Consider the following 22,587-nt stretch of genomic DNA (forward strand, 5'->3'; position numbering starts at 1 on the left):
ATACATCCATTTACATATAAATTGCTACATGAATTATAGGTAATCTCATCTACCCATTAAAAGAGCTTGCTCCAAGAATTTCCATAGTTAATATTTTGCTTGGTTTCTGTTGGCATATGTGCTGCAAAATAAGCCAGTTTCGTGGTATTCCATAATACAGATATTTTATCCATAAAGTCAAGCTTGCTGACAAATAACCTTTATTTTATTCTGACCCTCCCTCTCATATTTTTCCATGTTTCTATTTAATTTCTTTTTTACTATAATTACAAATGTACACTAATTAAACAAATTAATGGATCATTGTGGCACTCTATACATGCCTATACTATGCTTAGATATCTTAATTTTTTTAACAAATAATTGATTTTTTAAAATTTTATTTAGGGGGAACTACCCGCTCAGGCCCCCCTCCTGTCCCTCTCTTGGACAGGAGCTGTCATTCTCTCAATAAATATACTCTGCTCATAACCTCTGTTCCTAAAATTCATTCTTCAGTTTTAGAGAACACGAACTCATGCAGGTCAGGTCAGGAGACTGTTTTTCTCTATGTCTATGTCATTTGGAGGTTCCCTGTATGGTTTGGAGGTCACCCACCCGAGACCAGTTTTTCTCCCTGTATCATTTGGAGGTCATCCACTGAGATCACTGGATGGAGGTATGAGTTTGCTTTCCTTTCATGAATTCTGAATTGGGACTTGCTTAGGTAACAAATTTTTATGCTTCAAATGTTAATGTTTTTGCCCATTGCTCACAATTAATTGTTCATACTTTGTCTCATATGGTTTTGTCTCATAATACTGTTAAAATTGTTTACAATTGCTTATGCTTTGTCTTTATGTAATTTTGTTAAAATGTTGGTCAAAATGCTGTTGGTAAATCTAAGTTAAAATACGAAAATGTTACAAGTTTATATTTCTTTAATGGGACATTTTATAACTATTTTGTACTTGTATATGTTGCATTTGAACTGGTATTTCTAAATGTACTGGTATTCCTTGCTTGAATTTAGACAATAGCGCTAGAAAGAGTAACATTTGTAAGCCTCCTACTGGATTTTATGTAAACTTTTGTAAAATGGGACTTTTAGCCAGCTCAGACTTAAAAAATATACATACCTGTATATGAGACATAGGACTCCTTTTGCCAGTTAAATGACATTAGGTCGGCAACCATTCTTAAAGACTTGGAGGACAGGTTTCACTGGGATAGACTGATTCTGATCCCCCTGTACATGCTAGAGGGAATGTCAGGCCTGCTCTATTTCAGTTTCCTTGCTTTAACTTTACTCCTAATTTTCCCACCTCTTTGTATTTTCCTTTTTAGAGGCATGTAAAATTAGGAAAACTCTGACCATTCCAACTAAGTGAAGCCCTTAGAAAATGAGCACTTATTAACGCCCAAGACAGAGAATTCATTTTAGAAAAAGGACACATACCCCATCTCTGGGTCAGATGAGACAAAGAGGACTATGCCCGTCCAGGAGGACACATATAAAAGCCATGTCCCGGCTTAGTCTTCTGGGCAGGTCTCCTTTGGGAGGCTAAACCTGAGACACGGTGGAGAGAACTGACTTCTGGGTGACACCAGAAGGAGCTATCTCCAAAAGCAGCACACTTATGGGACCAAAACACAATTAGTGTGAGGGAAGATTCAATCTTTCCTCCTAGGTCTAGTTATCATTGTGCATAAGAGATAAGTTGTGGGCTTTAAAGCCTTTAATGTAAAGTACTAGGTAATCTGTTCAGGCTTTTAACTACCCCTTAGAGAACTTGGACAAACAGTGGTCACTCTGCCAGCTAGTAAATGCCTTAGAGCAGCTGCCACTCTTTGAAGCAGAGGACAGGTTTCCCCAGCTGTTCTTTGGTGAATCCCCATTGAAGCCTATGGCTGATGGAATGTTAACCAGAGAAACTGCTGGATTCCCTTCTAGAGACATCTCTGGTTTTGTGAGCCAAAAGAAACCAAGAGTGCCTGAGGGGAGAAGGCGCCAAACCTGAAGATTCCTTGGTGGAAACTGGCCCCTGGCCACTGAAAGATCTCCACTGACCTATTGTACTTTCTCTCTCTCTGCTAGTAAAGTAGGACTTCTACCTGAGCTTTTCAGTTGAACAAGTTAATGAGTCACTCTTTGAAAAATAAGGCTGAGACAGCTTGCAATAGTGGTTATCAGGGGAAGCTTACATCTGTGCCTTATACGTTAACTAAGAGTAAGAGATTTTTGTCAGCTTTAAAGTTTTTACCAACATGCAAACTGTGACTATTAGATGATAAATATAAGTCTCACCTGTGACCTTCAAGGTTAAATCTTGTTTAGTTGCTAGAAATGTTTACTTGGGGGTTAAATGGAAACCAAGGGTCTGGAGATTGGTTCAGTGCACAGGGCCAAATCTCTCCAGTCAATGGTTCTATCTCTAAAGTGATCTTTGTAGCCTGAGAAGTGCTCACTTCTAACTGATCTTTTATGCCACAGTTAATGCTTCCTTCTGTAGACATTCAGGTCACCAGACCAATTGTAACTTACACATATTCAATAGGTGAAGGGTTTGTGAGATGTTCCAGGAGATAGGAATCATGAGCCAGTTCAAGGCTGGATAGGCTGGTGGGATCTTGTCTCCCTTCTCTCCAACAGGAGCATCCACCTGCTCTGGAGAGGGCTACTCAGGGACGCCTGGGTGGAGGAATCAATTAGAAAGAAGGTGGGGATGCCCAGAAAGGTAATTTCTATTGAATTCCAGGTTATCTCACAAAGTCTCTTACTCCTTTAGAGTGTGCTTCATCAGGCACCGGAAGATGTTTGATTTTTACATGTTAAAAAGAAGATGTTTGATTTTTACATGTTAAAATAAAATGAAGAGGAAAGTATCAACTGTGATGCTAGTTTATAACTAAAAAGATGATATAAAAAGAAAAATGGTAAAAATGTCTTATGTTTAGATTTGGTTTACATTAAGAAGGTCATTGTTATTTAAGTTTTAAAATGTAGATGTGAGCAACAGGAGAACCAGGCAGTTCAGCCCTGCCCACCATTGGTGAAAGTAAGGGTTCCCCTATTTGCCTTTCTAGTCTAGAAGTTGTGGACTTCTAAAACAGCTATAATCCAGGCCTCTACAAGGCTACACTCATTCTTAGCTGGGTTTATGCAAGCTTCTCAAGGACAATACCTTTTAAGGAATTTTTTTTTTGTGTGTGTGTTTTGCTCCTTGAATGCCTTCAGGGCACTTTTGCATGGCTGGAGTGTTGTGGGGATCGAACTACAGCAAACTGAGGCTGCCAGCATTGTGGAAGCAGCCACTTAAAGAACTGAGCTAGGGCTGGGCCCCCGACAATACCTTTTAAAGAAGTAAATAGGAAATTTGGAACTTCCAGAGTTCATGTGCCTTAGATGACCCTGATAAGTACATTGATGTCTTTTAGAGGATTTATTCAGACTTATGAACTAGATGGGAGAGATATAATGTTAATCTTAAACCAAGCTTTGACTTCTATGAAAAGCAGGTAGCCTTATAAGCTGCTATTACATTTGGAGAGGAATATTATATTGTTATAAGGACTCAAAAGATGGACAACCAGTGGAATTTCCTGTTCCCACTGGAGCCCAACCAGTCAGAGCCCTGCTACTAATAGCCAGGCAGAAGAATGGAAAAGATATTTTCTTTCAAGTGTGTATTCTTCAAGGTCTAAGAACTAGAAGCAAGCCTTCAGTTATTAAATGTTAGATATTTATCAGGAAAAAGAGGAACACCCCTCTGATTTCTTAAAATGTTTAATAGAGGGATTGGTAAAGCATACTTTGTGAGATGTTAATTCAATAGACAGATTACTCTTACAGATAAGTTAAAGAGCTACAAATGATAGCTTTTGCTCCGTACCACTCATTTGATACTTTGGTAAAAACTGTTTAAGTGTCCTATAATTGCAACTGGGAGAAAACCAGGGAGAAAAAAACAAAGAGATCAAAAATCGCTATGATTATTGTGGCCTCAAAACAGACCCTAAGTTTGACTCTCTTGGCTCCAAGAAGAGCTCAACGATGATGTTCATGTGCTACTGCTGTCAGAAGCCAGGCCAGCATAAGAGGGACTGCCTTAAGAGGCCCACAAGCCATGCCCTGAGTGCCAAGACAGCCACTAGAAGTGAGACTGCACTCTGAGGCAGAGACCACAGAGCTCAGACTCGGCTTCCCAGGTGGTCCAGCAGGACTGAAGGGCCCTGGGCCTGCCTCCTCCCTCTGGCCAGACTGTTACCTCTACCTGCTGTCTCCACGGAGGAGCCCTGAGTGATCATAACTAGAGGAAAACCCAGCCTATTGCTGGACATTGGTACAGCTCTCTTTGTCCTTCTCCAGCCCTGACCTTCCTTCCAGTCATTGTACCTCAATAGAAACAGACTTTAGAAGATATATTGCTTTAGCTGTAACTGAGGTAATGCAATATATTCAGATTGTTTACTAAACGATGGTGCTGAGACTGATGTTTTACAAATGTAATATATTGTTATTTATGTGTAAGACTTGAAATATTTCACTAGTTAAAATAGGTTCCCGAGTACAGATAACAACCTGTCAGCGTAAAAATGTTCTAAAGAAATTGGCTTATGCAGTGTCCAATAGCTTTGGGCCTACAGATAGAGCCAGGCACTGTATTTGTGATGTAAAACTCAGAGCCACAGCGTTAAAAGGAAAAATCCATTGGCAGTGCCCCTTGCTTACCATGGGGGCCATATCCAAAACACAGAATGGGACATTAGTTTAATATGACTAAATGCTTTGTATTTTATGATGAGTATGTAAGCCTGGTTGGTTTTTAATATAACTCCAGTATTTCATGCTGATAGTTAATGCATATGTGACCTCTCTTAACTAAAGCTAGAGGGACTTACAGCAACCTGTCAAACTCCATGAATAAAGGGGTCTAAAAGCTAGTGAGTTGTGATTGCTAGGTCTCAAAAACGTTTATAAATGTACCTGTTAGCTTGAATGTTCTTGCTTTGATTATATATGTTCTAATTTCTCAGATAATTTGTTATTTCTGGAAGACATCAAAACCCAGGTAAACATACAGGTAAAATCTAAAACCAAAAAGTTATATCTTTCTCAGTGAGCCCCAGATTTCTGACACAAGCTATAAAAGTTAAGAGGGTTTGCAGGAATAAATTTGTCTGAGTTGAGGTATTTCATAGTAGAAAGGATACAAAATAAAATTATAGATGAAAAATGAAATAGTAATACTAACATCCTATGGGAAAAAAGGCCAGTAGAAAAACATAAAAAGTTATGCTTTCCTGAATGTAGACAGAGAAGAGACAATTCAAGCAGAAATGTACAAGCTGCTAGAGAAAAAAAGTGTTCATGATAAAGTCAAAGTTTCAGATTGATAAGATCATGAGTCTTCACCTCTCACCCTAAAGGATTCCGTGTTAACTACCAATATAAGGAAAAGCCTGTTAGACATTTGATAGAAGCTCATACAGATTTATCAATAGTTATAGGAGACACTTCCAGATCCTCACCTCCATCCAAGAAGCTAATATTTGTAATCCCACAGTTACATTATTGGAATCCCATCAAGTTGATTCCAATCTACCACTTTCAATGCAACCCACAGCGAAAATAAAGACACTAAATAGGGACTCTAAGTCCAGCCACAAAGATGGCTTTCCAGAACCAAGAGAGTGACTCAGGGTCTCACCCGGTTTTTATTCAGTAGGAGAGTGACTTGAGGAGGATTGACTAAAAATTGTGGGAAGTAGGTAATCATTGTAAGCTGAGCTAGGTGGGTGGCCTACATTTACCTAAGGCCAATTGATAAACAGAAGTCCTAGCCAGCTCTGTACATAAAAAACAGGGTCATGCTCAGTCAAAATGGAGACAGTTGCTCTTCTTTCAAGGAAAGCTGCTCCGGTGGCCCTCCACAGGTAGTTACCCAGCCAGTGACCCTACATACAAACTACAGTACTCAGTGTTTTCCCTATTTCTGGCAATCCAAGTAATAATACAGTTGGTAAAATATAAAAGGCCAGTTTGTTTGAGACAATATACAATGGCTATAAAAGATAAAAGGGATTAAACCTCACATTTAAGAGATATTTGCTAATAGACCTACAAAAAGTTCTAACTCATCTTTTTCATAATTATCCTGTTGTGATTATTTGACTTGTTTCTTTGGCTTTGTCTCCTCCAGACTCAAAGCTATACCATCTACCCAAGAGAAAAATGCCTGTCATCTATCGAGGGAGCTAAAACCTCTGCAGAATATATCTGACTGCCAGTCAACAACTACCACCCATTTCAGCGTGAAGAAGCCAGAGCGGTCTTCGCCCATATTTACCTTCATGGCAGTTCAGGTTACTTCTTCAGAGGGGAGAATATTGCAGGCAGCCGAGTTAGATAAAAATATTACAGGCAGTCAGACAGGGCCAGGCCCTCGAAGGAGACAGCACAGAAGATAAGATGCCTTACAACTGTGGGAGGGGCGGTTGCTCCTGCTGTGAACCAGACCAAAAGACCTAAAGGCCAAACAAATGCTAAACGAGTAGCACCTGGGATTGATATTCTAAATAAGTATCAATCACCTGGAAAGACCCAAGTGAGTCACTAGCTCAACCCCCAACAGAAAGAGACCCTATCCTGCATTGCAACCCCCAACAGAAAAGGACCCTGTCTCATATGTAATCCCATTGGTTGACCATAGTTTTGTCCCACCTCCTGCCCACCTAAGCGAGTTCCCATTCTCTCTACCTTGGCCTCACATGGTTTTACACTATAAAAGTCCCTGGAAGAGACAGCTTCCTGGGGAACTACCCGCTCGGGCCCCCCTCCCATCCTTCTCTTGGACAGGATCTTTCTTTCTCTCAATAAATATATTCTGCTCAAAAAAAAAATATTTAGTACAGGATCTACAGAGTCTACAGAGTCTCACTACACAGATCAGACTCATAGTGATCCTCCAGTTTTCAGCCTCCCAAGCACTGGGATTACAGGTGCAGGCCACCATACCCAGTCTCAATTGCCATCTCAGCATGCCCCAGGGGTGGGGCCAGCACCACACGCCAGGGATCCTGCATCTGCCTAACCAGGCACTTTAATCCACTGAGCTATCTGGCCAGCCCTTAGCTATCTTAAATGTTGATCAAAGCAAAATGCAACTGCTAGTGAGAACAAAGCCAATGGTAAAGTTTCACTTGTAAAACACAAAGACATGGAACCAATGCCCAATAAATCAGACCACTAGAGAGAAAACTTTTGATGTAATACTCGAAGTATGAATAAGTATTAAGTGATGAACTCTTTAAAACAAATTAGATGTTCATAAGAAGATGGCTGACCTCCCATCAGAAATTGTATACAATTATAAAATGAAAATCCTAATGTCAGAAAAGGGTGAGCAAGCCAGAAAGCAAGATGGGCAGCATTGGTGGGAAGCTCCTGCTCCTGCTTTCCAAAGTGCAAATCAGCACTTCAGGGTGACCACTCCCTGTTGCTAATGACTGGCCCTGTGGAGGGTCAGAATGAATTCAGTGTCTGCCCTCCATCTGGGTTGCTGCATCTGTCTGCTGTAATTGAACACCAAGGACTGGGAGGCTTTTACGACATTTTTTCTCAAGTTGTGAGATCTAAAAATCCAAAGCCAAAGTTAGTGCCTCAGTGTAAAAATAGGGAAAAAACCATAAACATCTGACCACAATAAACATCATACCTAAGTAGATTATTAAATGACCCTTTGGAGTCCATAACGAAGGCAGCTCTAACTTCATTAAGAAAATGAAATAAATATACTTTATTAACTTTTTAGACTGCTCAAGAAGTAATTTGGACAGGACCAATTCTGTTTGCCTGGAACTTTGTTGCTAGCTACAGAAATAACCACCCACAGAGGAGAATGGATTTATTTTTCTATTGCAACTTAGGACTGGTTGTGACCACCCTTAATAATCAGTTTGCCTGGTTCAGAATTTTATTTACATGTCACCAACTATTGTACTGTTATATTGAATTTAAGATGCATATTTTGTTGATCTTTTAAAACACCAGGAAATGGTACAACTAATAGCACCCAACAGTTGGCATTACTTTTCCTTCCTTAGTAGGATACACAATAATGAAGCATCTTAAAATTTGACATGTTGTATTTAAGGAAACATTGTAGGGGGCAGGCACTGGTCTAAATTGTTTTAAATATTGTGTATTATCTAATAAAAAAGCTAGAAGACAAGAACTGTTTTTACTCCTATTTTACAACCCAACAAAATGTACAAAAATGGATTTGCCCAGTCATATAAACAGAAGTGGGAGTGACAGCCAAACTCAAGCCACGGGTGTGCTCTCACAGGACAGGGGAAAGGTTTCCCCGTGGGTTCAGCAGCCCCCATTTCACCAAGCAGAGTCAAATGGTGTCTACCTCTGTACAGTGCAGGACACAGTTCAGTTCTCCACTGAAAACATTTTCTAATGGATGCCAATACTTCTAGCAGGGAGGGTTAAATAAAGTGACACTGGACTGTGATTTGTGGGTAAGAATTACCTTACTTCTTTGCAACCTTTTGACACAAATCAGTAGGTGCTCAAAAGTAAGTCCTTAAGGATCCATTGTGCACCACACATGGAAACTGCTGAGCATAGTCGAACAGTTCATACTATAACAATGCATTAGTCAAAGTCTCCAGAGAGACAGAACTAAAAGGATATTTATAGAGAGTTGTATCATAAGGAATTGGTTCATATGATTATGAAAGTGCGAAAGTCTTAATGTCTGCACTTGGCCAGCTGGAGACCCAGGAGAGCCAAGTGAATACTTCCAGTCCAAGTTCAAAGGTCACAGAGCCAAAAGAGACAGTGATGTAGCTTTTATCTGAATGTCTGCAGGCTTGAGACCCAGTAAGAACCAGTGTTACAGTTCAAGGCCAAAATCGGGATAAGAAAGATATTCTAGCTGAAAGGCAAATTGGGTAGGAAGAATTCTCTCTTCCTTGGGGGTCATTAGCCCTTTTGTTCAGTTCAGGCCTTCAGTGAGTTGGATGAAACCACACACACTAGCAGGCTAAGGTCACTACTCAGCCTATGTATTCAAATGTTATTCTCTTCTAGAAACATCCACACAGGCAGAATAATACTAGGCCAAAGATCTAGGTGAACACAGAAACTAGCCAACAGAAATATATGACATATATTTAGATGGGAAAAAAGGAGAGTTGAAACAGATATCAATATCTTTTATGTGACCATATTTCTAAAATGTGCAAGAGATGCTCTGTCTAATCAGTTTTGTACTGACAGGAGTCACACCAAATAAACTCACATAAAACAAAGAGGAATTTAAGTTAAAGGAGAGCATTCTGATGGCGATCCATGTTGAAAACCAAAGTAAACTAAGAAAACGTAAGGCCCACCCAATATGTGAGAGGCTGCAGTTGGAACTTCTCATACGAAGTTTAAAGTTTTGAAGTGTGGATTGGACTAGATAATAATGAGGAATCCAGAGCTGGGCACTCTGGAAGGACTCTGCATAAAGACTAAACAAAACTACATCCCCTTTCTGCTGTCTGTTATCCTCATTTGCTAGGCCATCTTTCTCCTGGCTTTGTCTGTGTGGGCAGATGGGTCAGCACTGATTTTATTCATTTTAGTAACATTCAGCTGCCACAAGCAGCATGCACAGGCCTGTACATGAGACTGTTTTGATGCCTGCTGACATATTCCAAAGTGGGAGAACCTACAACCAATACTTCTTTTTCATGCTTCCAAAATTGTATTCGTGTTGCATATATTCTTTTTTAAAAAAGAAAAAAAGGTTGGCATATAAGATGACTTTTTCCTCTATCACCAGAATAGTTAATATAGACACCAATAAAGGCATTATGGTAATCCTTGCAATAAAAATTGATTGCTCCAGGATTGCTATAGAGGATGGATTAACTTTATCTGAAGAGTAAATAGCTTAAATATATATCAATTTTTCATATTAAATACACTTTTAAGGAAAGTTCCAAACAACGGGGGAAATGCCCACTTGGCCCAGAGAACTTGAGTGTTTTCAGTGCAAAGACATAGAATACACAATACCTCCTCCTCTGCCATGGAATTCTGCTGAAGTACTTGAAAGCCAAGAGAGAGACAGAGGCATTAGATTAGAGCAATTTTCTTCATCCTGCTATTTCCCTTGTATCCTCTCCCTTTTGTTCAAATCCTTTTTCCGTTTCCTTCTGTCCAGAACTAGAAAATGCACCCTCAAAGACAAGTCTCACACTCCAGTGATCTTCTTAGAAGGTATTTATGTGATTTGAGTGGTTTTCTCTGCCTTTCTCTCCATGGGGCAGAACAGAGGAGCGAGAAGACTGCATAAAAGTTTTCATAAAATGAAAGCAGAGAAGGAGGCCATAGCTGCCCTTTGCCTGTGGCAAACATGCTCGGTATATCTAGCTGTCATTTCTTTATAATTTACAACCTGCTTCCTCTTACCATACCCCAAATGTAGTCAAGGTAGGAAATGTCTGTAGCCACCAGCTGAACCAACATAAATAATTTAGAATGCTTAAATTTTTTACTCTGATTTTTTTTCCTCTTTTGAATTTCTTATAACTTGTTATTGTTTTGTTTTGTTCTTTAAACAAATCATACACATTTATATCTGGTAATTTGAACCACTAATTTGAATGTAGCATCATGTAATACAGCAACCATTGTTGAATTCCTATTACTTTGTTTGGTGAAATTTTATATCGTTTCTAATGCTGTATTTTTCTATCACCATTTTGTATTCTTTAAAAATAAATAAACATGCAATTTAGTTGTAGAGACAAATATCCACTAGACCTCTTCCATGGGCCACATTCCCTCCAAGGTGTTCAGGGCAGAACAATAAAGAACAGATACCCTTGGTCTCAACGAGTAGCCATGCCAGTTGGAAACACCCTGCAATTCTGCTGGCTCAACTGTTTGCTTCCTGGTAATGAAAGACACAGCACCGCAGTTGGACTCAGAAAAAGTGAGCTAGAATGCCAGCTTTCACATTTAGTTAATGTGATTTCCTAATTCTTAATCTTGTTTGTTCCATATGTAAGTAGTACCTGAGGTTATGGAGTTTAAATTAAATTTAATGAGCACTGTCAGCTACTTGAAATGCCACAGATGATGAATAACTGGACTTCTGGGTTTTGATTATATGTTTATTCAATAAATATTTGTTTAGGATTTTCTATGTGCTAAGTACAGGGCATGAAAATATAACACTATAAAATAGCCCCCAACATCACCTTCTTTCTGGTCCTTTTATATTTGAATAATGAAAGAAACACAAAACAGAAAAGAGGCAACTTAGAATAGGGAGGGCCTAACAACCTAACATTTGAGTGCTGGGTGAGAAATTAAAGTTGAGGAAATAAACCTTGCAAGTATCTGAGGGAGGAAGACCCTTGTGTCCTCTCCCTTTTGTTCAAGTCCTTTCATGTGTAAGAACAGGCAATTAACAGCTGCTGCCAAAAACGTGATGAAAGTTGAAAGTGCACATGACATTGTGGGTCAGCATGGAGTGTGAGCTTTTCCACAAAGAGGGGTGAGAAGTAGGTGAAAGTTTTGACCTTAGAATGACCTCAGTGCCACATACCTTTAAAGGATCTAATATGATCAAAAAGGCTAAAGAGAGGCAGGGTAGAAGCAGAAAAGTCCTAGCACAGGAAACAAGGGATATGTGATAGCAGTTTGGCACAAGGTGGGAGAACAGAGAATACCATGAGGTTCAGTCCTGGATTTTTTTAAAAGGTGGCACAGACAGGATTTGCTGATGGACTGAAGCTAACATATGAGTGGAAGAGAAGAATCAACTGTTAACTTTTAAATGCTAATTAGATATGTGGCCAAGGAAAGTGAGATCTCCATTTGGACATTTGACTCTGGTGAGAGTCTGGCTTGACGAACACAAGCTCATCACTGGCACACATGAGCAGCACTTGAAAACGTGAGGCTAGATCAACTCCCTCAGGGAAAAACTAAGGTAAGAGGAAAAGGAAAAGAATCACTTTAGTGTTGAAAGGCTGGGAGGAGAGAAGGTGTGTCCAGAGGCTTAAAAAGAGGACCAAGAACGAATGCACTGGAAGTCCAGTGAACAAAGGTGTAGCCCTGGGAAGATACCATGGTAAACGCTGTGATGGATCCAGGGGAGAGGAACACTCCTGCATCCCAACATGATGGTCCTTGGTGGCCTTAATAAATAGGGCAGGAGAGGACTGGAGGTTAATCTTGACCATGGGGATTTGAGTGAGCAGAAAGTGGAAAATTGCGGACAATAACTGTAATGACCACAGGGAAGCTGTGTTAGAAAGGAGAGAAATGAGACTAACAAGTGGGACATACAGATGTTACCAATGTTTTGAAAGGTGTTAAAAATCAAGCATGTGTGTACACTGAGAGGAAATTGTGGAGATGTCGGAGTAGGTATGAGGAAATAGGTGGGACATCAAAAGAGGAGGACGTTGGGAAGGGACACAAATGGTTCATTTATTGTTTTACTCCCCAGTTTTCTAGTGTTACCCTGAGGAGAATGGGCCATATGGAAGGTGTGGTTCTTGCTATGTGAGTATACATTAAAATCATTAGAAAACATATCTGTGGCCTGCATAAAACTAGTTCCTATTCCATACCAAGGCCTGTGCAGTCAGTTCTACTGACCAGTCAGTCAATGATTGTCCAAGACATCTTGTGATGCAGACATTACAAAAGGTAAAGAACTTCATAAAGTTAATAAAAGTGATGTCTACAGCTATTTGAATACCACTCAAAGCCATTAATTATAAACATGACTGATTAGGTCAGGAATTGAAAAATAAAAAGTCAGCTGCATAGGCTAGCCAAAACTAATTGCCTTAGGCTTGGGAATCCAGCTGAGGGATGGATAGAGCACATGCTGAGCAGGCCCAAGGCCCTGGGTTTGATCTCTAGTAGTATGATGAGGGGGAGGGGAGAAGGGGGGGAGAGAGAGAGAGAGAAGAGAGAAGAGACACAGGAAGGGAGGGAGGGAGAGGTCTAAATGGAAAAGGAGTAAGGGAAGCCTTTGGGAAAATAAGTGAAGCTCTTGGATGTTTTTATGAACATCTATGGTCCTGTGGCAAAAGGTAATTGTAAAATCAAGGATGATAGATTAGACTCTATTGCATTTGTTTCCCTGAGAAGCCATGGAGCTAAATTTGGTCTAAGAATTATATCCCAGTTCTTTTCCTTTTCCCTCAGGGCCTTCCTCCTGTGCCCCCCAAAAAATGCAATTATATTTGCCAGCTTTACTCAGTGAAAGTTTTTCACCTGTCTGGAACATTCCATCTTGAGAATAACTACTATTCTAATAGATTTTACAAGTAAAAAAATTTCAAAGCCTGGTCCCCCAAAAAACCAATAATATGTTCTAATGAACATACCTCAGTCACAATCCTTCTTATAAATCTGTAGATTTTTTTCTTCCCCTACCACTGAAAACACTGCTTAATCCAAAGACTTTCCTTCTGTCATTTTCTTAAGCAGAAATCCTTTTTACTATCCTTTCCCCAAAGCATTATCAATTAAATAATTAATATTCATCTTGAGATAATATGTGTTATGGTTTGTGTATAATTGTCCCCCAAAAGCCTCGTGCAGTCATGGGGTGGCCTCTGGAGTTTGTGATTGATTCTTGATCCAATGCTGGGATTGCAGGTGTGAGTACTACACCCTGGCCCTGGGGAGGGTAATCTGTACTACAATATAAGGAAGGGAGAGAGGCTAGCTGCCAGAACTGCTGCCACTCTCTTGCTCTTTGCTGCCACCATGAACTGCTGCCCTTTGCCATGTGCCACTCTGCCTTGGATCCAGCTGAGTATGGACTGAAACCTCCACTAACTGAGCTAAGTAAATCTTTCTTTCCTTCATTTTTGGTGTTGGGTATTTTTTCCCAGCAATGAAAGAAGAGCAACTAGGACAATAAGCATGATGGAATGAGTAAATACTCTGAGAGGATCTGATTATGAAATGAACCCTGGTCTGTAAATGAATGCTATCAATGATTATATATAAATATATGCATATGTGAATGAAATCATTCTACCTTATAATTTAAAACCTGGCACATAGGCCTTCAAATATAATATAGGAATACAACTTACTCGTCTGTAGACTTAATCTTGTATTTCATAAGTATTCTACCAAAACATCTGTTATATATTGAACTGTGCCCTCCAAAATTCATATGTTGAGATCCTAATCCCCAGAAACCCTATCTAGAGATAAGGCCTTAGAAATGAAATTCAGCTAACTGAGGTCATAAAGTGAGGGTCCCAATGTGATAGCACTGGTGTGCCTGGAAGAGGAGGAAGACACACAGAGAGTTCACTTTCCATGCTCATATAGAAAAAAAACTCATATTAGCACTCAGCAAAAACATGGTCATCTATAAAATGAGAATAAATCACCAGAAACTGAACTGCTAGAAGCCTAAGAGCAAGAAGTCCTTAATAAATAGTAGTAATAGTAGTAAGATTTTCTAGCCCCTGGAACTGTGACAAAATTTTGCTATCCAAGATGTTGTGTATCTGTATTTTATTACAGTACCATCAGATACCCAATATACTACCACTTGGTAATTAAAATCTTATAGGCTGGTAGGGAAAAGGTAAAATGCTTTATATTAAGTGACATCACAATATATTAGTTGAGCAAAATTAATTGTGTAGGATCACTCAAGTTTTTGAGTCTCTACTTGTCCATGTGTGCATAATAAGTTGGCTTTTTAATCCCAGTTTATTACTCTGGGAAATATGAATTACTAAGCCATGATCTTTGTCCTCAGTTGTTCTTAGTTTGGCCTCTGTCAGCCTGTGGGTTTATATCAATATAGATTTTTACAATACCAAGTTGTATTAGAGAATGGCTTTGTTTCTTGGAAATAGGTTTTTCACTTTTAAACAATTCAGAAAAAAGTAACTAGATACACAGATATACAAAACTATTAAACTGAGAAGATAGAAAGTAAATATAAAGAACTGGGTTCATTTTGTTTGTCTGTCAATCCAAGATGGCTGAAAAGAATTTACTCAGCATTTACCTCTTCCACAAAGAACCACCAAAGTAACAGACATGTAGCTACAACTTTGAAGACAGTGATGATGGAAGAGGGACATAGAACATTGTAAGTTTGGAGTCCTGGAGTGACAGCTAGAAGAAGAAACAAAAGGCTCCACAGCTGACACCAGAGTTGGAAACCCTTTTGCAGGGGTAAAGGTAATCAGGAGGGCCCCAGAAAAGTCTCTGTGCATGATTATTGGCATTCTTACCAACTGGAATGGGTTAGAGTCATCACAGGCTTATGGCCCAGTGAGGGAAGCAATCTGAATCTCCACAGAAGCTTTCTTAGAAAAGAATCTCACATTGTCTACCCATGAATGCCCACGCTGCTGTAAGTAGGCATTATCTTGACAAGTGAGCTGCTATCCAAATTTGTACTGCTCTGGGTATCAGAAACCTCCATGTAATCCCATCTCTGAGATGCTAGACTTCACTGGCTCAGGGAGTTCAGTTAAATTTCACCAACACAACTTAACCCAGCAGAGTGACCATGACCCCAACACACAAACATACTAGGTGCACTGAACTGTAGTTCACCACATGGAATGAAGGGTACCTCCCTCAAGAGCCAGTACACCAGGGCACTAGACTATAAAGAGACTAAAGGCATGGCCATTGGTATGTGGACTCACAGTGAAGGCAGATGCCTCTGAAGTTCCTACCACTACAGCTCTGCTATAAGTTTGTGTGCATGTTGTTGACAGGGCTAGCAATCAACCTCCAGCATTTGCTACCACCTGACCCCCAAGTACATGCTACCAGATGGGTTATGAGGAATTCTGAAGCCCCAGAAACCATCCAGCCCATGGCAGGATGCTGAGAAGAAGACAGATGCAAGTATCATTGCAGGGAAAGAGCTTCAGTTCCTGCCACCAACTCTCCACACAAAATCAGGGCCTGCACCATTGCCTAGTCTCAGGAGATGTACTTCAGGCTCACATGACTGCTTCAGATGTGAGAGCCAGAGGCTCTTAGCATGCAAAGAGTTAACCTTACACTGTTTGAAAACTTCCATCTTCCAAGTGGTGCCACCATTCCCACTGATCTGTGAGCACTCCACACCCACTGCTGTCTACACCATCACTTTTTGAGCTACTAGAGTAGCTCTATCTCTGCAGTTCCAATAAAGACAATGGATCTTTGACTTTGCCATACCCTGTGCACAAAGTCATCAGTTCCATTCTAATAAGCTACAAAAGATACCATGTGCCTAACTGTAACCAAAGCCAACACTTCATACCAAACTGACATCAAAGACACATCTTCAAGATGAAGCTACTTTCCACAAATGCCACACCATAAAAATGTTAGAAATAAATGAGCTACAAGGCTCATAAATCTCAGCAAAGTATAAGTATAAAAAAACTAAGGTACTATGACACCTTCAAAAGAAAACAGTATCTAATAATAGAAGCAACAGTCATAAAATTATTGAACAAGAATTTTAAAGAATTATAAAGAAATTTAGCGGGGCCGGGAACATGGCTCAGTGGAATAGAGCTCTTTCCTGTCAAGCGCAAGGGCCTGAGTTCAATCCCCGGTTCTGCAACAACCAAAAAAAAAAAAAAAAAAAAAAAAAAAAAAAAAAAAGAAATTTAGTGAGAACTAATAAAATATGTTAAATAGTTAAAAGGGATTTTAAAAACAATAGATAGGGGCCAGGGAGATGGCTCAGTAAAATAAGTGCTTGTCTGGCAAGCACAAGGGCCTGAGTTCAATCCCCAGTTCAGGAAAAAAAAAAATGGATATCATGCATGAGAAATTCAACAAGCATACAGAGATTTTGAAGACCCAAACAAAAATCTTGGAAATACAGAGTTCAATAAATCACATATTTTAAAAGATATAATTGAAAGGCTTAACAATAATGGAATCAAGCAAAATTTTAAAAATTTAACCTGAAGACAAGTCTCTTGAATGTCCCAACCAGACTAATGAATAAATGAAACAAAAAGAAGAGGAGAGACTTTGTGGCCTTTGAGAAAACAATAAATGAACAAATATCTTCATATTAAGAATGTTTAATGAAATCAGAAAAGCCTATTCAATGAAGTTATTGTGGTAAAGATATGGACATTGACAAACAGAATACTCAAAGACCCCAAATATACATAAGTAAAAAGGTTTTCACAACTGCCTATGTTATAGGGTAATAATATCATTAAGCTTATCTTCTGGAGGGTTAACAACTTATGTTTGCTGACCAAAAATTAGAGAAAAAGAAGAGCTGAAAGGACAGCCAACATTTTGGCCCTAGCCTTTCAAGGTCAGTGAGGACTCAGGACATAAGAGAATCTGTACTGTAACATCCTGTAACTCAGTGGTGTCCCACATTTTGTGATCAAGGAAATTATGAGGCCACAGAAGAAAGTGATCAATGATGTAGAGTGTGCCTAAGGAGAGTCATATGGTGAGAAAATATTCTCTCAGGTTTTCACAGAGAGTAAATTGGTCAGGCAATGGCCATGACTCATCCACATGGCTGACATTCACAAAGGATCTACAAACTGTGGTACAGAGTTTCAGGGTAAATCTTGAGGGGATTTGACTGACTTTGTCAGATACAGAAGCTACACTTTTTGTTATATAGGTTTTGCTTTATCTTGGTCTTAACCATCCAGCAGAAAAGTATAAAAACAAAATATTAATATGCTGAGCTGTACAAGGCTCAAGTCAAAAACTTCTGACATTGCCAGTCCTACAGATAACCCACTACTATTATGAAGGACTACTGTACTATATTGGATTGTTGGATTATTTTGCTGAATTCACACACCTACAATATTTAAATGGCAATGGAATACCCATCTCTGACAAAACTAAACAAAAAGGGGGATATAAATGAAGGACCATTTTGTATCTGTATATACAATATAGTTAGGTTAGATATATAGCTACTTTCTTTTAATTCAATGAGAAGAAAAATTTGCACTAATAGTGTTTGGACAAGATATCATGTCTGCATCTTGTACTATGAGTAACTACTACAAAGACAACAATATGCAATGTATTAATTATTGTAACTGTCCTACTAACCTGTTTTGAAACTGTCTCATTGATATTTGTTTCTCAATAAAATTAATTTTAAAAAAAGGATTTTCATCCCAAAATATGATAGCCAAAATATTTTCTACTTAACAGTAAAGCACTAGGTCACATTTAATAGTGACCATTATAATAAAAGATTTCTTAGCAGAAACTTTATAGGCCAGGAGGAGATGGGATGCTATATTCCACATTCTGAAAGTGTGTGCCTAGCAAGAATATTATACCCTGCAAAACTATCATTAAGAAATAATGGAGAAAGAAAGACATTCAAGATAAGCAAACACTGGGACAGCAAGATAGCTCAGCAGACTAAAGCACCTGCTTAGGTGAACTTAAGCACAGAGACCACATTTCAATCCACAGCACCACATGCCATGCCAGCCCCTCCCCCAGGGTGGGCTGAGCTGACCACAGAGTCTGGGTGTAGTGGCACACACCTGTAATCCCAGCACTGGGGAGGCTGAAAAACAGGAGGATCACTATGAGTCCAAGCTGTATAGTGAGACCCTGTAACAACCAAATACATTTTTTAAAAAAGCAAATACTGGAAAGGATTTATCACCACCCAACTAGTCTAAAAAATGTTCAAGGGAGTGTTTCATTCAGAAGTAAATGAAAGTTAATTATAATCATGAAAACAACATGAAAGTATAAAACCTGCTGACAAAGTTGACACATAAAGGAGAAATACAGGAGGTGCTTCCTACACTTGGTGCTACCCTGGGCCACTGGATGGCATACTGAGGGGGCACAAGTTCCTGCTTTTCAGCCTGGCCTCACTCCTGGGCACAGTGGTGGCAGCAGTGGAGCAGAGGTCCTGCCCACCAAGCAGCAGCCAGAATCCTAAGATAAATCCATCAGTTGTTGCAATATTTGGAAGCTGTGACATGTTGGGAAACTGGAATCCTCAAAATTCTGTGGCTCTTCTGGACAGTGAGACAGGTGACAGCACATTATGGAAAGCAAGCTTGTGCTCTCTAGAGGAGTATTCAGTGGTTTGAGGAGTATTCAGCTAATTTAAAGGGCATTTTTTAGAACCAAAGACTACCAGTGGTCCATGTCAAGTCATAGTTCACGAGCAGGAGACTCATCTACTGCTATTATTAATAGCCCCTTTAGAAAATGAAATTATTATTGATGGTGGACAATTTGGAATCCACAATGGTGTTGAAACTCGAGATTGTGGATGGCTAACATGTCAGACAGAAATAAGATTACATTTTCATTATTCTGAAAAACATCCAGTGTCAATAAGAAAAAAATTTAAATCTAGACTAAAATCTCAAAGAGCCCAGCAGAAGGTGATGATGATAGGGTGTCTCCCACTGTTCTTCAGACAATGTCCAATACCTTGGAGATAGCCATGATAGGCACCATTGAGTTCAAGTGCTGACACTCAACTTGAACATCGTTATGGCTTACAGCCTGAGGCTGGATTGAGGACAGCATACAGACAATATAGCAGACAATATCTAGTTATAGATAACCTAAAATTAATCTTTGATTTTTTTTCTTTTTAGGTTTAAAGGTTTTATTGGTACAAATCATGTCTGGTAAACACCAAGCCTTCACCTGAAGAGACCATGCTCCAACTAGGGCCCAGGGCATTGCTCTAAGAAGAGTTTCTTCCAGAAAGTGGGTGGCACAGTAAGAACCCACAAGGTACAAAGTCTAGGATACAGAGGGCTTCATGGCCAGGTGGCCTCAACCAGAGCAGCCCCGGTGCATGTGCTAGATGATGTAACCCGCTTCCAGCTTGCCTCTGGGACCCCAACAAGTGAAGTTGATACTGAATTTGATGTCCTGAGGCTAAATGTATGGAAGGCAGCACAAGTTCTCATACCCTCACTTTTTCCATTTTGCAATCAGGTTATTGTCTGCATAGTCTTCTTCAATACAGCATTCTTAGAGTTTTCTGCTTATGGCTTTCTGCATGTAAAAGAGGTCAAAGAAAAAGCAGGTGTTCTGGAGGTAGATTCTGAAGATGGGCCACAGAGTTTCCACTTTCTTTTTTGTCTCATGGGTTTTGTTTCAATTTTTCTCTTCTGATCCAATTTATTCAATGTTAGCTCAATTAACTCCCAGCCATCTGTGGGAACCTTCCGACTTCTTTTAACTTCAGGCATTTTTTTTCTTACAAGATAATTTGCTGACATCTTAGAATCCCTTTCAAAGAGTAAAATAGAAAGGTTTCTGGTCTCTGCAGTTACACTTCAACTTTTGTCTCACTCTACAAAGTATTCTGACTTTGGAATGATCATTTTCCCTCTCTGGTTCTCAGTCTCATCAAACTTCAGTTACCCTTGGACTTTTGTCTCACTCTACAAAGTGCCCTGACTTTGGAGTTATCACTTTCCCTCTCTGGTTCCCAGTCTCATCAGAAGCCTAAGCTTTGGGGCCACAGCTTAATTTCTGATTTTTTTTTGAGGAGGATCTCAGTAAACAGGTAGTTGAAGATAATGCCTTCCCAGGACAGGTAGGGACAGCACACCTCTTATCATCTATCATTTCGGACAGTGGGTAGAGTGCTGGCAAACTTCCCATCATAAGCAGAAATTCCAGGAAAACCATTGGCAAAGTACAAGTTTTCTTGATCATCATTAAGCCATTACCAGGATACAACTGTGACATGAAACCTTCATTTTCCAAATACCACTGGATGTTGGACATTGAAGTGCGGGGAACCTGACAACAACTGCCCAACTGGCTAAAGTTCAAGAAAATACTATTGCTGCTTTCAGAAATGCTGCTACTCACGGTGCAGCTTTTGTAGAATTTGATGTCCATCTTTCAAAAGACTTTGTGCCTGTGATGTATCATGCTCTTACCTGTTGCTTGACCACGAAAAAGAAATTTGATGCTGATCCAGTTGAATTATTTGAAATTCCAGTAAAAGAACTAACATTTGACTGACTCCAATTGTTAAAGCTTTCTCATGTGACTGCACTAAAATCTGAAAGATTGGAGAGAATCTGTAGTTGAAGGAGAAAATTCCCTTTCAAAAACCCAACCATTTGCTTCTCTTAAGGAAGTGCCATTTAGTTTTTGTGTTGTTTGTAAATGGAAATAGTGTAAGAGTTGCTGAATAAGTAAATTGTATATAAAAATATAGATTAAGGCTATAATGGCTATAAATGTGGAGATTAATGTTGTTATTTTTTACTAATTCTTGGATAATAACTCATTTAGGAGAAAATCTGGCTAGGGGTGGTAAGCCTCCAAAGGAAAAAAGATTTATTAAGATAATGATGATAATAGGAGGAAAAATATTTCATACATGAGATGATAGTGTAGCAATATTATTGTTGATATGAAGTACAGTCAATATTGAGATAGTTAGGATGATGTAGATTATTATATTAAAGTGGTTGAGGGATTATAATTTATTACTGCAAGTATTCATCCTACATGGGTAATTAATGAACATGCTAGAATTTTTCATAGCTGTGTTTGGTTTAACCCCCCTCATCCTACTAATGTTGATAATATTGCTGAGGTATGAATTAAGGGTCAATTAATTGTTGGAAAACTTTGGAACAGGATAGATAATGGTGCAATTTTTTATAATGTGAGGAGGATTATTCCTGGTAATAAATCCTTTGTGTCACTTCAGTTACTCAGCAGTGAAAGGGAGCTAACCCTAGTTTTATAATTAAAGATAAAGTGAGAATAAGTGAAATGGTTTGATGTTAGTGTACAGGATTGACTATTGACCTGAATATATTGTGAGTATAGTAGATATTAGAATTATTGATGTAGTTACTTGTATTAGGAAATATTTTGTGGCAGTTTCTGTTGTTCAGGCGTTAGCCTTATTGGTTAGAAAATTTTCAGATGTGAAATTTTCTTTTTGTTTCTTTTAGGCTTATACCTTGGATACTTCTTCTACAGTGGGATAACAGTGAAAAAGAAGATGGAATAATAAAGACTGATCTCAGTTTCAAAGAACATGGCTAACTTTAGAGATAGGCACATGAAAACATTAAAAGAGAAGTATGCATCCCTAACTTGAAATAACTCTATGTCAAATAGTCATAGGTCAAGTATCTTCAAAGAATTGGATATTTGTCTTTTATTTATAAGAAAATTTAAGATGTTGTAGTTTCTCATCAGCATGGAAGTATTAAGATAGCTATTTGTATCTCTATGCTGGAGTTTATGAATACTAGTCTTTCATTCATAGACTAAAAGTCAAAGGATGGAAAACAATACTCCATGTGACAGAAACCCAGAGAAAAGCAGGAGTAGCTATTCTGGTTGCAGACACTATGAACTTCAAACTAAGAATGACCAAAAGAGATAAATATGGTGGTTACAAACTTGTTAGGAGGAAAATGCAAGAGGAAGAGATAATAATCATAAATATTGGGGCTGGAGAGATGGCTCAGTGGTCTAAAGCACCTACTTGAAACAAGCTTGGCTAAAGCACAGGGACCGCGGTTCGATCCCCAGTACCACAT

At 39.1% G+C, this 22,587-nt stretch overlaps 1 protein-coding gene and 1 pseudogene across 1 annotated transcript in view; one reads left to right on the forward strand and one right to left on the reverse strand.

Annotated features, from left to right (window-relative positions):
• The window catches only part of Fam19a4 (family with sequence similarity 19 member A4, C-C motif chemokine like), a 192,553-nt gene that overhangs the window by 21,245 nt on the left and 148,721 nt on the right, over positions 1-22,587 (reverse strand). The window lies entirely within an intron of this gene.
• LOC101574475 lies at positions 12,416-21,197 on the forward strand (annotated as a pseudogene).

The sequence above is a fragment of the Octodon degus genome, unplaced genomic scaffold, assembly GCF_000260255.1.
Source record: "Octodon degus isolate 3935 unplaced genomic scaffold, OctDeg1.0 scaffold00030, whole genome shotgun sequence".
In the NCBI taxonomy this organism is placed as follows: domain Eukaryota; kingdom Metazoa; phylum Chordata; class Mammalia; order Rodentia; family Octodontidae; genus Octodon; species Octodon degus.